Source organism: Dama dama, chromosome 27 (genome assembly GCF_033118175.1).
Source record: "Dama dama isolate Ldn47 chromosome 27, ASM3311817v1, whole genome shotgun sequence".
NCBI classification, from domain to species: domain Eukaryota; kingdom Metazoa; phylum Chordata; class Mammalia; order Artiodactyla; family Cervidae; genus Dama; species Dama dama.
Window position 1 is genome coordinate 22518865 of NC_083707.1, and position 11254 is coordinate 22530118.

The window sequence follows — 11254 nt, forward strand, 5'->3', positions numbered from 1 at the left end:
TTGTATACATTCACATACATTCTTGGGGAAAACGTAGATTATACCAAAAATCCGGAATTATAGGTAAAAACCACAACCTACTATTGATATTGAAATTGCATACTTTGAAATAATAGCTCTCTTTTAGTTTTCTCCCTCTCTTCTCTTTGCTCTTTACCGACCAGTTTCACTTATAGAATCCTAGATCCTTTTAGTGGTCTGTAGACAATCGTATTTTTCTTATTTTTTAATTTTATTACATTATTCATATATGTCATTTAAAAATTTACTTGAAAAGCTATTCCAGTCAACTATGTCAAAAAAAGGACAGACATGTGGAAGTCTTGACGAATAGCAAAATTAGTGCAAGTCTTGGTATGTCTGTGAGTGGCTTTCCTTTCTGCTCACATATGAGTACTTGGCTGAATGTAGAGTTCTTGGGTTTTCATTTGGCCTAGTTACCTTTTTTTTTCTTTTCTCCTACACATTTAACACTTTGACTATCACATATCTAGAATATTGGCCTTTCATTAATTTGGCTTGACGTTGCTGTACCCTTTTATCAGAAAAATGTGTGTTGCCATTTATTTTTGTTAATTTCTTATTAAAGTGTTAGTTGTTTAGTTGTGTTCAACTCTTTGTGACCCCATGGACCCCGCCAGGCTCCTCTGTCCTTGGGATTCTCCAGGCAAGAATACTGGAGTTGGTGGCCATGCCCTCCTCCAGGGGATCGTCCCAACCTGGGGATTGAACTTGCATCTCCTGCATTACAGGTAGATTCTTTACCGTCTGAGCTACCATAGTTTCTCCTTAAATTCCTGTTATATATGTTGATTCTCTTGAATCTTTATGCCACATTGTTTATCTTTTCTCATCATTCTTCCTCATTTCTGTTGTTTTCCTTTAATAGTCCTGTGGGGTTTTGTTGATGTTGCTGTTTCTGTTGTACTTGTTCTTGCTTACAGCATGGTCCTCTAATGGGGGGAGTGGAGAGTTTTGTCAGTGTTTTATTGATCTCTGTTGAAAAAAAGAGATTTAATACTGGCTTTTAGTTGGCCAGTTCACAGATGATACAGCTCTGGGGCAGGTGCATAGGGAATCGGCATCCGAGGAGATGTTAGCACCAAGGGTTCTGCGAGTTTGCCTAGTCGGCCCAGACGTGACTGGAGCGTTGCCTCTGTTTCCCCAGCACAGGAGCCATGCCACCCAGTACCCCTCAGTCAGGTGGTCCTTGGACCCACCCTGTGCTGCCGGGAGTCCCCACAGGCACAGGTTGCTTGTTAAAGTGAGACATAGAAGAATCTGCATTATAAATGTCTAACAACTGGAAAATAGTCCTGCCCATAAAGCTTGGTGAAATTCATAGGAGTATTTGGACCTATTTAATGTGAATGTTAAATACTGCTTAATCTGCTACTGTCTGCTTTTTTATGAAACTTTCACATGTGTTCTTTGTAGGTTAGCTTCTTATATGTTTTATTGCTTGCAGTTGGTGCTTAAAGCATTTTCTCTCTCTACTTATAGATTATTTTTCCTAATCTGTGGGTTTAGGAATTGTACAAATAAATAGGTGTTTGAAAGTACATGTTTGATGAAAGTAATGAGCTCTGAGAAAAGATCACTTCAGTAAGCAAAGTAAATAATTATATGTCTTTTTTTTATTCTTTAAAGAATGTTAAAGTTAATTCCAATAAATAAAATATTTTAACATGAATAATTTAGAGCTTTTTTGAGTGATAGTGAGTGATGTAGTTGCTCAGTCATGCCTGACTCTTTGCAACCCCATGGACTGTAGCCTGCTAGGCTCCTCTGTTCATGGAATTCTCCAGGCAAGATTACTGGAGTGGGTTGCCATTTCCTTCTTCAGGGGATCTTCCCGACCCAGGGATCCTGCATTACAGGAGAGTCTTTACCATCTGAGGCACCAGGGAAGCCTACTATTAAGAGACATTTCTAAGTATAAAGACAGGTCAACTTAAAAAGTATCAGCAGATACGTGCTTGACTTTATCTTATAATCTATAAACAATACATTAGAATATGTAATGAATCCATATACCTTTTCCAAAGGAGTACCCAAGATGGAAGTAGCAATAAAGTTATAAATGACAGTCATCAGTCAGATGAAATAATTTAGATGAAGCTTTTCTCTCTTGAAGAGATGGGGACTGGGCAAGCAGTCAGGAAGGAAATACAATGTGCTTTTAACTTTGTATGAAAAATAATGTTCACTTCCACATTGCTGAACATAGTTCTGTTTTTGCCAGAAAAATCCTCTACCTCAAATTACTGTCCAAATCCTTTATTAAAACTCTGCTTCTGGCCTTTGTTTTGGAATCTGCTACATTTGTTGCCACCTCCTGATCGCTGTCCTCTGAGGCTTCTACTTCTTTCCCGCTGTCCCCTGACACCTTGGTTGCCCTCGCACTGTCCCCGACGCCTCGATTGCCTTCCCGCTGTCCTCGGAAGTTGCGATGTCCTTCCCGTGGACCTTCTAGCTCTGGCTGCTCCGTGGCCACAGAAAGCTGCCAGTGCCGTGCATCATGCCACTCTTCCTGTACTTCTGTTACTGATGCAGTAGGGATATCAAAGCAAACATCCTGCTTTCCTTTGAGAAAGACCGTTTCCTTCACTTTGGGGCTTTTTTGGCTGCATATAAACTTTCTTCTAGCTCTGAGGTGTTTTTTGTTTTTTTTTTTTTGGTGGAGTATATTTTTGACAATGTAGCTCTTGCATTTTTTTGCCCATGCTAATTTTGGGACTATTTCAGACTTTTTTTTTTAACATCAGCCATTCTTAATCTTGGAGTTGTTTGTCAGATTCTTATGTAATTAGTTTTTAAAATACATATGTCTGTATTATCTTACTGAGTCAGTGTTTCAGTCTAAGAGTTTTTCTTGAAAACACTTTACTTTTGTTACTTCTTGTTTTGGCTTTTGTTTCTTCTGCAAATTTCTTAAGGATATATTTTAAATTATAAATAAAAATATTTTTGTGTGTTTGAGAGATAAGGCTAGGCTAGAAACACATGCCTGTGATTAGACATTTTTCCCAGTTAACCAGCTTGATCTTGGATCAGTGAACACTTAGCCAGGCACTTTAGCTCTGTGGTGAAGAGTAGGGACTCTGGAACCAGATTACCTGAGTTAGGAATCTGGCTTCACTACTCACTAGCTGAGTGGCATATGGCAAATCATCTGATCTTTTTCTACCTCAGTTTCCTTATCTATAAAATAGAAATAATAATTATACCTGCTTTATATGATTACTACAGGATGTAAATGAGTTGGGGTGCTTAAACTGCTCAGCATATAGTAAATGCCCCAGAAGTTTCAGCTCCAAAACAAAGAGACTTGGAGGTTTTCTAGCTAGTTTATATCTGTTTTATCATTTAACCAGTGAATTTATGTTTTATTTATAGGGATACTGTAAAAAGAGTATAAGTGTTTTTATATCTGTAGTGTGAGCTGTCAAAAAGCAAGGGTTTATGTTCCTAGTTATGTTCTTAGCATCTCAGTGATTGCAACTGGATTCCTAAGTTCTTTTAAATAATATATTCAATCTTTTTTTGCGATTTGGACTTACCTGCCCCATACTTACTTCTCTGTTGTTTATAGAGTCTACCTTTTTTCAAAATTAGGTACAATAATGCTAGTGTGCACCCTTTTGGTAGTTCTTCATGATATCTGAGGTGAAATTGTCTCAGAAATGAAGTTGGTCTGGAATGTAATTGATTCTGTTAGGAGTCTTAGATGTAATTAAAGTGTGATATTCACATTATTTCCTTGACTGATTTAGGTTTTCACTCTTCTGTAGAGAAAATAAAGGCAGACGTTTCTTTTTTTAAAGATGTTAGATTGAGTGGCAGCTTTTCCCACCTCCTAGAACTTATAAAAAGGTTAATATATATTAAAATATAATAAAGGAATTATAAAACCTAGCATAGTGTGTCTTTATCATGTCATATAATAAAGATGTACATGTATATATGCATAGTCTGCCTTTATCATATAATAAAGATGTATATGTATATATGCATAGTCAGTCTTTATCATATCATATAATAAAGATGTATATGTATATATATTACACAAATATAAAGATAGAGACAGTGAAGAGAGGGGGATGAAATGAAATTTGAGGAAGAAAAATGAATTGGAGACACACATGGAGTTGAGGTGAAATGTAAAGAGATAAGGAGCTGCACTACCCAGTAGCCACTAGCCACAGTGATATTTGATTACAACTGAATAAAATGTAAGTTACCAGTATTAGCCATGTTTCAGACGCTTAGCAGCCACACATGGCTCTTGGTACTCTGCTGGATAGTGCAGAAACAGGACATTTCCATTGCCACAGAAAATTCTGTTTATAATGACTGATAAAGATTGCTTAAAAGATACAGATAGATAAAATGGAGAAGTTATATTTATTAAATATGATGTATATAATAGCTCCACTCTAATAAGAGAAATGCTATGGGTGCCCTCCTCCCTCAAATGGCAGTCTGCTTAGAAGGTGGATCACTGATAGGAATTGAAGAAATAAACCACATCTTGGCATGTGCCCTCCTCAAGATGGGAGCGTTTGCTTAACTATTCTAAGCTCCGAAGTGGAACATCTGGAAGCAGGAGGTTGGAACAGCCCAGTGACTGAAGGTGCTGCAGTGGAAGCAGGAAGGTCACCTCCCACCCTTCCTGGGCCAGGTAGCAGCGGTGAGGCATTTGTGTCTGTATCGGAGCTTGGAGCAGAGGAAAAGGCAGTGTTTCCTCCAAGCTGATGAGGCCCAGGAGTAATAGAGATCACCTCTTTCTGGAAAATAATTCACTGGGATAATCATGTTGGATCTTGTCCACTTTAATGACAACCCAAGTAAGTTGTACATAACAGTCTAGTCACAAAGACAGTAACATCACTGGAACCACCAGGCATTCCTTATAAGACAGCAGATTCAGAGGGAAGAATTTGCCCCTAAGAAATAGTTAACAGGAAAGTCCAACATAGTGATGTAAACTACTGAAAATGCCTACACACATGGAGATCCTGCCCCATCCCTAATTAGTATCCGTCAGAAAATAGGTTGTCTTCACAGCCTCTAAGAGCTTATTGGTTTTTATTTAGATTTCCAAACATCTTTGGCCTCTTGAATGAAATATCCCAATCCTGAATAAAGGAAACATTTTCCATACATTATATGGGTGAAAAATGACCAGTGTCTAACCTGAAACCTGATACTTCAGTTAAACGCCATTGTAAGGAGACAGTTTATAGTTTTATTATAAAATAATAACTAATACTTAGCATTTACTCTTTATGAAGGTGCAGTTCTAGGTACTGATCCTATCTTTATTTGTGACTGTATGAGCTGGATACTGTTATACCTGTTTTATGAATGAGAACACTGAAGCACTGAAGTATTAGTTAATACTATCGTCAAAGGAAATTTGAAAAATATATTAAAGTAATTACGTTAAAGTGAATATATTAAAACTACTTAGCTCCTGATAACATTTCAATGTATTTTCTTAATCTTATAAAAATCACAGGTTAAAAATATCATTGTAAGCATAATTAGAAAAATGTTAGAAGAGTTACAGCCATACTCAATGTACAGATTTACATCCAACTTGGATATTTATCTTGATTAGCCTTCAGTGAGTATGAAGTTTGTATTAGAATAATGAACTGGAGAGTTATGGGTTTTAGAACTTACAGTGTGAACTTGAAGTTGTGTAATATAAACCTCTTTTCCCCCTCATCTTCAAAATGCAGATATCAAACCTAATGATTTATGAGATCTGTTTAAACTCTAAAATTCAGTGTTTTTGACTTTCCCTCCATTCTTCATCTTATAGTTGGAAACTTCTGAGTAAGTTTGTATGCAGAGTTTAAAATTTTTCCTTGCCTTTTATTCCTAAAACATTTTCCCATCATAAAAACAATTAATGTTTATTATAGGAAATTTGGAAAGTACTGAAAAAATTCCAGCTCAAAAGTTTATATCAACCTCTCTGAAAACTCATTTTTAATATTTCAGTGTATTTCACTCCACTGTTTTGTTTTAAATAGTTACATATATTCAATCTCATCTTTTAAAAAGTGTTTGTGATAGTGACTTTTTAAAACAACATTATAGGTGGCTAGCATTTATTGTATGTTTTGTTTCCTTTATTTAAAAGACAGCTGAAGCCTTAGGAAAGAGGTCCATTTATTCACGTAGGATATGTAAGCTGTGGATCTGTTGGAAGTCCTAGGTCTGTGTGACCATACTGGTTGGGGGAGATGCTTACTATCAAAAATACTAGAAGTTAATCTGTTTAATACAAGTCCTTACTGCCTCTCTAAGCTCAGTCCTTCAGTGCACCATTGCAATTTACTGGGGGAGTGGTACTTTTGGTAACTGTACCTTCTAATTTATTTATCCACTCCTTTTTGAAGTAAGATTCATGTTAGAATTTGTCTTGGTAATTTTGATACCATTGCACACATCATTTTTGTTGAAGTAAAATATGAACTTCTTAGGTAGTTAAATGAAAATTTTAAAGAGAACCTTATGTCATTCATACTAATGTCATCTCACAGAAAGAACTCTGCCTGGCATTGCGTCCTAAAGCAAAATTTCTTTGTAAAACATGTCAAATTTGGTCATGCTTAGATCAGGTTATGAAGAAAGGCACTGCTTCAAAGCAAAGCCAATTTCATTCTTGGAAGCTTTCAATATCCGGTGATATTATTCCGTCATAAAGTAGTATTCTTGGGTGTTTTTTAGGATTAATACTTAGTGCATTTTAAAATTGAGATAATTTTACATACAGTGAAATACAGGTATTAATTAGGCAGATCATTATCAGTAAATTTGATAAATTTTTGATAACTTATTGGATGCTGAATACATTATGCTATAGTAATGTATTCTGTGTTCTAAATCCTAATGAGATTTTAGTTACTTTTTAACTTTTGGGACCATAGATAAATATGTTCAGTTTTCTTTGATTAAAGAAAAAGTGTGTTTGGGACATCCCTGGTTCCCATCTGGGGTTAAAACTGTGCTTTCACTGCAGGAGGCGCTGTTCTGGGAACTAAGACCTCATATGCTGTGTGACAAGGCCAAAAGAAAAAAAAAATTTGTTCATGAAACATCAGATTATAGAATATGAGATCATTGTCATTTTTAAATTTTCTGAGTGGCCAAAAGTTGAAAAATGCTTATTGGCCAGATTTGCTTACAACTTTAGTTGAGTTAAAGCTGCCTCTAATACACATCTATCTAACACACAGTTTAATAACCATTGGTCCATAACCAGTGCAGATTGAATGGGGAATCTGTGAATCTTGCATTGCTTTCATTATCACTTAAAAATTTCCACTGTCAGTTCCTGCATTTAGACTTCTCTAAGCTAACTGCATCAGTATGACTTGACTTGGCATCATTTCTTGAGAAAACAGGGGTCATCATGTAGCTGTTAGCATGGTGATAAAGCTGTAGTAACATAAAGTGTTAAGCTACACTGAGTGTTCAGAATATGAAAAACAAATTCTATTTCATGGATGCTTGTTAAACCACAGCTGGATTTATGTATTCAACTTGGGCTGGATTCCGCATTAGCGAAGGGAATTACCACAGTGTATTCAGAGGCAGGGGTCAGGATGGCAAAGGAGATGAAAACAAAGTACATTGGACAGTTGAACATGTCAGGATATCAGAGATCAGACTTAAGGACAGGCATAATTTACGTGCTGCTTGTCGATTTATGTATTCAACTTGGGCTGGATTCCGCATTAGCGAAGGGAATTACCACAGTATATTCAGAGGCAGGGGTCAGGATGGCAAAGGAGATGAAAACAAAGTACATTGGACAGTTGAACATGTCGGGATATCAGAGATCAGACTTAAGGACAGGCATAATTTACGTGCTGCTTGTCTTCAGATACTTTGAAAGCTATTGGGAAAGAAGAGTTTGGTTTATGTAAGAAGGCCGAATTAGGACTAGTGGATATATTCCAAATGACGAGACCATTCTTCCAGTTAGACCTGGCCTAATGTGAAAGGACTATAAAAGTAACGAGTTTCAAAAAGCCTCAGCTGTCTACATCTACAGCAAACCTTAAATACAGCCCAAATCCTGGCCAGATCAATGTAAAACCTCAAGATAAAGATTTGTTTACCTCAGTTTTTTATTGTCTGGTAATCATGTTCAGCTTTTGAAAAATTGCAAAACATGCCAAAAGGCAAGGAACAGCCTAAAGAGACAAAACAAGAAGTCAGAAGTAGATTCTTATATGACACAAATTTTAGAATCACCAGTTCAGGAATGTAACTGATTAATGTGTTAACAACTCTAACGAAGAGTAGACACCATGCAAGAGCAGATGCAAGTAGAGGTGAAAATGCTTAAAGAATCAAAAACAAAGTTTAAATGCCAGGAATGAACACTGACATGAGTGCTTCTGATGATCACCTCAGTAGACTGGACACTGCTGAGGGAAAAAAAATGTATGGGCTTGAATCTGTCAATAGAGATTTTCCCAACTTAAATGCAAAAAGAAAATAGAACAACAGCAACAACCTTTTCTCCAAAACAAAAACCAAACCTAGAACATTGAAGAATTGTGGGCAGTTTGGAAAAGTGTAACGTAACATTTGCTTGGGATATCAGAAGGAGAACAAATGAAGCAAAAGAAATTTCAAAATTAATGACAAGACATCAAACTGATCCAGGAAACTTAGAGGCCAAATACTTGACAGGATGTAAAAAATGTAGTTTGCACTTAGGTGTGTTGGGGCTTCCCAGGTGGTTCAGACAGTAAAGAATCTCCCTGTAATTTGAGAGACCCAAGTTTGATCCCTGGGTCAGGAAGATCTGCTGGAGAAGGAAATGGCTACCCTCTCCAGTGGTCTGACCTGGAAAATTCCATGCACTGTATAGTCCATGGGGTTGCAAAGAGTTGGACATGACTGAGCAACTAACACTTTGAATTTTCATGTCATATTCAGATTGCAAAAAATGAATTGCAAAGAGAAAACCTTGGGAAAAGTTGGAAAAAAAAAAACTCTTACCTGTAGGAAAAGAATTACAGCAGAACCACTCAAGAAGAGCAGAGTGAAAAGTGTTGGGAGAAATTCCATCCTAGAATTCTGTATCCAGTGAAACTGTTCTTTAAAAGTGAAAGAGAATACAATGTTGGCTGTTGCTGAAGGTGGTCATGAAGAGATTGACAAGAACAAGAGAAATATTGGCTTTGATGTTTGTCTGTGTTATGTATATCAGTGTTTTTGAGGAATGTTACAAACCGGAATCTCTTCTGAAGCTTCATTCTGGACATGAGCATGTTGGAGACGGGAGCAGGGATGTCGCAAAGAAGCTATATGTGCTCTTGAACAGCCCAGAATCTCTGGTTTATGGCCTGCCTGTTAAAAGCCTTGTGTAGCAATGTTCTGCCGGAGAAGGCAATGGCACCCCACTCCGGTACTCTTGCCTGAAAAATCCCATGGATGGAGGAGCCTGCTAGGCTGCAGTCCGTGGGGTCGCTAAGAGTCGGACATGACTGAGCAACTTCACTTTCACTTCACTTTCATGCATTGGAGAAGGAAATGGCAACCCACTCCAGTGTTCTTGCCTGGAGAATCCCAGGGAGGGGGGAGCCTCGTGGGCTGCTGTCTGTGGGGTCGCACAGAGTCAGACACAACTGAAGTGACTTAGCAGCAGCAGCAATATTCTGCAGGACACCCAATTTCAGTACAGTTCAGTCGCTCAGTTGTATCCAACTCTTTGCAACCCCATGGACTGTAGCATGCCATGTTTCCCTGTCCATCACCAACTCCCAGACCTTACTCAAACTCAGGTGCATCGTATCAGTAATGCCATCCAACCATCTCATCCTCCGTCATCCTCTTCTCCTCCCACCTTTAATCTTTCCCAGCGTCAGGGTCTTTTCCAGTGAGTCAGTTCTTTGCATCAGGTGGCCAAAGTATTGGAGATTCAGCTTCAGCATCAGTCCTTCCACTGAATATTCAGGACAGATTTCCTTTAAGATGACTGGTTGGATCTCCTTGCAGTCGAAGGGACTCGCAAGAGTCTTCTCGTCAACACCACAGTTCAAAAGCATCAATTCTTCAGTGCTCAGCTTTCTTTGTAGTTCAACTCTCACATCCATACATGACATACTGGAAAACCTACTGGACACCCAATTTGGGAAATACCAAATTAGCTGACCTCCATGACCCTGAGATAGTGTGATTCTTTAGTAACTGGATAACATTTTCTTAGGGAGTGAGACTAAAAGGCGCAAAGGAGATGAAAATAATTTAGGCTAAAAGATAACAATGAAAATTTCAAGAAAGCGTGATTAAGTCTACTTCCTAGGGTAAATATAAGATGAGTAGAAAAATTAATGTGTTACATCTCACTTCCTTAAATTCATTCCTTCCATTTGATTTTGAAGTTAACAGAGAAGTGGCCTGTAGGCTTCTGGCTCATGCTCCCCTTCCAGTGTCAAAAGTGATAATTGGCAATAGGTTCAGCTTCCCTGAAATGTTGGTCATCATTGCTGATTGGACTGGCCCTTTACCTTTTCTTGTTTCTTTTCTTTTGGGTCTTTGTGTTGCTACTATCATTGGTCACCACCACCACCCCCGCCCCACCTTTTTAAAAATATCTTTAAGCCCGTATGCTGTTACTCATGAGAAAATGACATCTCCTCTCCACTGCTGGAAATTCCAGAGGTGTTTTAATGAAGGAATAGACTACTTACTATAGGTCAAAATTTGTTTCCTTAATGTGTTGGATTTTGAGGTTTAGGAACCTGTTAGTCCTGTGATTGTGGTGATCCTATATTTGATGTAAGGTAGATTTCAGTTGGATAACACTTCTTCAGAATACCCATCCCAGTAACAATTCTAGATATGAGAGGTAAGATAGAATAATGGTTAAGAATGAAGACTCTGAAGCCAGATTGTCCGTTTTCAACCTTTGTCAACTTTAGAGGAAGTTTCTTAACAAGTGGTTAATTGTGCTTTGGACTTCCCTGGTGGCTCAGTGGCAGAGAATCTGCCTGCCAAACAGGAGATGCAGGTTTGATCCTTGGGTTGGGAAGATTCCCCTGGAGAAGGAAATTGAAACCCACTCCAGCATTCTTGCCTGGGAAATCCCATGGACAGAGGAGCCTGGCAGGCTACAGTCCATGGGGTCATAAAGAGTCAGACACGACTGAGCGGCTAAACAGCAGCAGCAGCAATGTGCTTTAGTTTTATTGTCTGTGGAAGTGAAAGTCGCTCA

At 38.0% G+C, this 11254-nt stretch overlaps 1 protein-coding gene across 4 annotated transcripts in view; it reads left to right on the forward strand.

Moving 5' to 3' along the window:
- Positions 1-11254, forward strand: part of RPRD1A (regulation of nuclear pre-mRNA domain containing 1A) — a 64969-nt gene that overhangs the window by 40944 nt on the left and 12771 nt on the right. The window lies entirely within an intron of this gene.